Source organism: Panthera tigris, chromosome C2 (genome assembly GCF_018350195.1).
Source record: "Panthera tigris isolate Pti1 chromosome C2, P.tigris_Pti1_mat1.1, whole genome shotgun sequence".
NCBI classification, from domain to species: domain Eukaryota; kingdom Metazoa; phylum Chordata; class Mammalia; order Carnivora; family Felidae; genus Panthera; species Panthera tigris.
Genome location: NC_056668.1, coordinates 122,272,183 through 122,278,563, shown reverse-complemented (window position 1 = coordinate 122,278,563; position 6,381 = coordinate 122,272,183). Strand labels below are relative to the sequence as shown.

At 43.0% G+C, this 6,381-nt stretch overlaps 1 long non-coding RNA gene across 1 annotated transcript; it reads left to right on the top strand.

The window, feature by feature from the left end:
* Window positions 1-440: 440 nt before the first annotated feature.
* On the top strand, window positions 441-5,614 carry LOC122241955. Its single transcript, XR_006222054.1, has 3 exons — window positions 441-575; window positions 1,349-1,472; window positions 5,539-5,614. It is a non-coding gene; the product is annotated as an uncharacterized LOC122241955 (long non-coding RNA).
* Window positions 5,615-6,381: the final 767 nt, after the last annotated feature.

Here is a 6,381-nt window from a genome sequence, read left to right as displayed (position 1 = left end):
AACAACCATATCTATTAAATGCTATTTTATTTGATTAATAAAAATGCTAGATTGTTTTAGGATTGAATAAATATAAAATGCTAATTGGATATAAAATCCTTATTTATGTGATCATGGGCATCACCATAAAACTATAAGACAGTTATTACTGTTTAATATTGCTTTAATTAGAAGTGCTCTTCTAAAAGTTGGAAGACAATAAGCCTCTCCCCACAGCAGCTCCCAAGGAACCAAAGTGATGTCACAATGAGATTGGAAGTCAAAGTAGAACAGAGAGATTTTCTTTTTCCCAAGAAGGCACAGGTTGATGTTATGGTTGTACTTTTCCGGGCCAGTGTTTAAATAGGCTGCCTCAGAATTGTTGAATTTAATTTGGTATTTACTTAATGTCTACTATGTACCATGCTCTATTAGGTCCCTGAGGAGGTGGTGATGTTTATATGAACCAGGATCATTTGAACCAGCAAGTGACAGAAAACCTGACTCCAACTGGCTCAGACAAACCAAGAATTTATAGGTTCACACAATGAAACATCTAGGCGTGGACTTCAGGCATGGGTGAATCCACGTGCTCAGTCAGTATTATCAGAACTTATAGTCTCCTCCATCTCTCAGCTTGGCTTTCTTCTTTACTCACTGAGGTTCTGTTCATGTGGTAGCCCCTGACAATTTGAGGCCAGCATCCACTGGTTTCAGGTATAACAGAAAGCTCTACTCTGTAGTAACTTTGGCATAATTCTCAGAACTGAGACTTCTTGGCCAGGGTGCTTGCCTGTTCTGTTTCTGGGGTGGGGACTGGATCACTTGTGTGGACTGAGGGTAGAAGTAGAGTTCTTCTGGTGCTGGCAACCAGAAGAATGAGAATGGAAAACAGATTGTTCTGTCTTCAGGGAACTCTTTGACAACTAGGTGGAAGGTGCACTTGAGTCAGTCTTTTAACAAAAGTGCAAGTGTGGAGAGGGGATTTTAGGAAGAGGGTCAGAAAGCACAAAAGCATGGAGGTATGGATGGGGATGAGGCATCTGGAAAACTAAAAATCAGGGATTTCTAACACTGACTCTCAAGGATGGAAAAGGGTGCCATGTAGTCATAACAGAATCCCCTGGGCATTAAAAGAGTATCCTGCTATTGGACAGCTCCCTACTCTTACCCTGTGAAAGAGTGTGAGAATAGTGGGCACAGAGCCTCAACTGGAGGCTTGGAGTCTGTCTGTACAAAGCTGAAAGTAGAGGGCTCTCCAGAGCCGAAGCTCTCCTGCAGCAGCGCCAGTCTCTTATACTCTTGTTTCTGTAGGCAAAATAGAGAGTCTCAGCCAACAAGTACTTATTGAGCACCTACTATGTTCCAGGCTCACTAATCAAATCAGAGCTTTGCTGCCCCTTTTCTGCTGCACCACCAAGTATGCACCGAGCACCTCTGGGTGCCCGGGAGCCCATGAGATGCCATGGGAGAATCAACCAAGAGAAACAAGGGTAAGGAGATTCATGGGGGCTGCCAGGAGCTCTGGAGAGGAGGAGGAGGCTCTTGGGAGACAGATAACTCAGGAGTATGAGAGTTGGAGAGTTGAAGGCTGCTCTCCTCCATACTGCTTTATCTCTTCTCTGCTTCCCTCCTCTCCGCTCCTGTGGAGGAGCCCAGACTACCCTTAAGAGAGGAAGTTCAGAGCCACACTAGCATTCATCAGGGTTCAAGACCACATGGGGTCTAGAAAAGTCCTTGTGTTCCTCCTCTCACTCTTCGCTGTTGCTCTCTCTCAGCCTGCTCCTGTACCCTCTGAGGTGCTCTCTCTTGCATCCTGTCGGGGAGGACAGGGAGTTAATCATTTCACGTTCTCTTCTTGCTGTTCTGCCTCTCATCCCAAGCCCATTTTCAATTCCCCTGCCAGGGAGGAGGAATGAGGGGTCAGTGCCTGAGATCTTCACTGGGCCACACAGTTCTTGGTGTGTGTGTGTGGAGGGCACTGGGTGACAGGCTGGGGCACAGACCTTCTTTCTATCTTGTGCCCCCAAGAGAGATCTAGTCTGGTCCCTCCTTCTCTTCTAAGCATGCCATTTTTGGGTGATTTAGGCTCAACCCTCCTTCTGGGCCCAATGGTCTCTCTTTCTCTTTCTGCATGCAGAAATTCTGGAACACACTGGTTCCGAGATTCAGATCCATGTGGCTCTAGCTCCATGGCGCCTGTGCCTCATGTCCCAGCTCAGCCTGCACCACAGCCTCTGTACTGAGGGACACCCAGTGCTCTTTGTATTCCATTACCACTGCTTCTTCACCTGGTGCCTGTAAGGAAGAGGAGGGAGGGAGCAGGGCCAGCCTGGCTAGTCCTGGGTCTGTGGACAGTGAGCAAGTAGGCATCAAAGCCTCACCTTCTGCCCCCTCGCCCTCTCCTGAGGGCCTTTTGCCTAAACGGTATGCTCCCACTTCTTCCATGCCTCAAAAAGAAATTCATAAACTCTGCCTGCATCCTCTTGCATATTAATTCATTAATTAACGCTCAATAGTTTATTAATACAAATACCCAAAACCATGGATAAAAGTGTAGGCTTAGTGGGCACACACGTGTTTGGTTTAAATCCTGAGTTTGCCACAAACCAGTATGTGATTTGGGGCCAACTTAAGGCTCAGTTTGCTCATCTGTCAAATAGGGATAAAAGATGGACCTGGTAGGATTAGGAGGAATCAAAAAAAGTATATGATGAGCAAATGGTAAAGGCAGGCTGCTGCATTAGTGAGTCCTGTGACTGGTATAATGAACCTGTAAGAAGCAGGGCCAGTCCCTGTGAGCTGCTTGCTGGGGGCCGCCTGGGGTGGCCCCATTGCTTGCTGTTGCACAACCCACGGGACTTCTGTGGTGGGATCTTCACAGGGATCCAGGGAAGGTCTCCCAGTGAAGCGCTGATGTAGCCTAGCTCAGTTCCCAGGGATGATGGCTCATCTGCCCTTTGTACCTAACAGTGTTGGAAGGAAAGAGAGCAAAGTTGCTCACAGAGATGCTCAGGCAGACCCTGTACTTTTCTGCCATGCCTGAACCAGCCCAGGTCTTGGGTTTGGGCATTGAGTCTCCCTGGACTGAAATGTGTTCATCTTTAAGAACTTTCAGCTTGTCTATTCCCAATCCCATCTTTGGGTTGGCTTAGAAACTGCCAGTGACCTTTCCTCCTGTTTCTGTAATGTTCTATTCCTTTCCTTATACCTTCATGTCCATATCACTTGGTCCATACACAACCTTGGTAGGCATTGTACCATTTGAGAGATGAGCAAACTGAGACATAATGTCTTATTTTTAGATTTCCTGATTTCTCATCTCATGCTTACTCCATTTCTCTGAGCCATATCTGGCATTTGGTCTTAACTCCCACATGGAAATGATTTTTTTGTGACCTCTTACTGCTTTTATTATTCTGTCCTAGTTGAGATCCTAGGGCAAGCAGCCCTTCCAGAATGTTGAGAGGACTATCCCCTTAGTGCCCTGCCTTCCCCTTGCTCACCACTCCCTCCCCCAGTCTCTGCTCCTATTCAGTGTTTATATGATGCTAACACTGTGCATGTGATACTAATTCTGTGCATATTTCCTGTGCCTCTTGGATTGTAGAAATTAATTAGGCAATCAGCAGCAGTTAGTGAGAATATATTCTGTTCCATACACTGCTGGGCCGTGAAGGTGATGTAAGAATTGAGAGATGTTTCCCTTGCCACTGTGGGTTTACAAGGAAGAGATGGTTCTTTTGTTAGGGTTTCCTCTCCCCCTTCTCTTCCTTAAAATGTTGGTGCTCTTCCTAAAAGACTCAGTTCTCAAGCTCAAAAGAGTTTGGTTTTGAACAAAACTGATGTCTTGGCCTTCATCTGTCTGACATTTGCTGGCTGCTTGTTCTGAGCTGCGGCTCTGACTCTGAGGAGTTTGGGGGGCTTTGAAGAGTTGAGGACCAGTCATATCAGCCATGCCCTTGGGTCTTCTGTGGCATCCACCTTTCTGGGCTAAGCTCTTGCTTGTGGTGAGGGCTTAGGGATGCATTAGAGGAATCACATTTCCTTCCTGAGCTGCGAACATCCAATTTTCCCTCAGGGACCCAAAATGATCCAGTCACCCATGAACAGAGATATTTCTTTAGGAAATTGGTTTCCATTTCCAGCCTCCACACCTCACAGCATAGCATATTTGCCACATGTCAAGCTAAATATGCTGTTGTCTATCCTGATTTTTCCTTCCTCTCAGGAACCAAGCAGGCAAGGGCCTGTGCTCAGGGCTTTGTCAACCAGGGAACCACGTGGCAGTTTTATGGACTCTGCATCCTACTCTATCAGCTGACTTTTCTCCTGTCTTGCCTGTGGTCCCTTGAATTCTCCTTCTCTGCATTGCCTAAAGTTCTGGACAGGCTGAATGGGCTCCTGGGTACAGAATTTACCCACTTTTGTACATACTTCCTCTCAAGTGACTATGGGGAGAGCTGTGTGGGAAGGTGGGAGTCATAGCAGGTTCAGTGCTGATACCTGTCACAGTCATGACTAGGAAACGTTGTAGGGTTAACATGGCTGCATATCCATCTGCTACCGATGTTCAGGTGTAACGGGGGCATGGAGAACCTTTGGCTCAAGTTTCCAGTCTGCAGCAGTATAGACAGTAGGTCGGTGCTAGTCATAGATGACAGTGTTCTGACAATCACCACTATTCCATTGTGCATGTATTCCAGATTTGTAAAAACTGGACCTCAAGTGTACAGAATTGGATTAATCGTAGTTGTTTTTATGACCCATATTATCATTGGTTCTCTTTTACTTTTTAAACAATATAATAAACACTTGTAAACCCACAACTCAAATAAAAAATTGTGTATTTTCAGTAACTTAGGTCTACCCATGTGCTCCTTCCCCCATCCCACTATCTGCCTTCCTTACCCCACAGGGGTGATCATGATTCTGAAGGTTGTGATTATTATTCCCTTGTTTATTTTTTAAAAAGTTTTTTTTTTATCACACGTAACACCTAAACCTTAATTATTTAGTTTTACTTGTATTGAGCTTAACAAAAGCTCTTACTGATTACCTTCTAAGATAAAAAGGGCCTCTGTTTTTCCAGTCAACTTTAAGATTTACTGTGTGTATATGTGTAACATTGCAGTGTGTGAAATATCCACACTTTATTTGTCCATTATGCTATTGATGGGGTTTTGGTTTGGTGACTGTCCAAATTTACAAGATGATGATGCCAAATTGCTTTTCAAAATACTTGTATCATTTTACACTCTTATTGGCAGTGTATAAGATATCCACATTAAGTGGCATTCTTTTGGACATTGAGTATTATCAGACTTGGTATTTTTCTAATTGAATGAATTTACAGTGAAATCTCATGATCTTGATTTTCCTATTTCCTCACTGCTATTAAGGCATAACATTTCTTCATATGTTACTGGCTGTTAAGTATTTCCTCTTCTGTGAAAATGTCTGGTAGTGTCTGTTGCTTATTTCTACTGGGTTTTGTATTTTTCTCAGTTTTTGTAGGTACTTTTTATAGATTCTTCATGTTGGTCATTTATTTCACAGATACCTGCTGTGTGTTGCAGTGTGATCTTCCTTTGAGTCCTTCTTTGATGAATAAAAGTTTTTAATTTTAATGAAATCAAATGTATAAATTTTTTCTTTTGTTGCTAGAACTTTCTGAATCTTGTTTAAAAAATCTTTTCCTATCCCAAGATCAGAAAGATACACACACACACACACACACACACACACACACACACACACACACCCCACACACACACAAAGTTGATTTTTGTGAATGATGAGTTAGAGATCCAATTTCAATTTTTACACATGGAGAACCACATTTTCCAGTTCTGTGGATTGAATTATCTCCACTTTCCCCTGTGGTGATCATGCTGTGTCTTTCATATATTAAATTTCCAGATAGGTAAGGATCTCTTCCTGGGCTCTCTATTCTGCTTTGCTGGTCATTTTTTTTCTAGTCCTATACCAATACCATTCTATTTTAATTATTATACTTCTATATTTAGTCTTTCATCTGGTAAAATAAGTTCCTTTATTTTTTTTCACAAGTAGTGTGGGTATGCTTTGTCTGTTTCTCTTCAATATACATTTATAATCAATTTGCCAACCTGATTGAAAAAGCTTGTTTTGAATGGAGTTGCATCAAATTTATAGGTCCATTTGGAGAACAGTGACATTTCTCTAAGTATTAAAATTTCCTTTCCATGAATGTGGTATATCTCTCATCTCTCCATGAAGAAGAGGCTTGGAATTTATAGTTTTCTTAAGACCCTGGAATTACAAAGCACATGTTTAGAAGAGAGTGTCACCTTCTTCCTTCTTGCCATTTGAAAGTTTGTACAGTCTTACAGTAGGAAAAAAAAAAAAACCATTAACAGA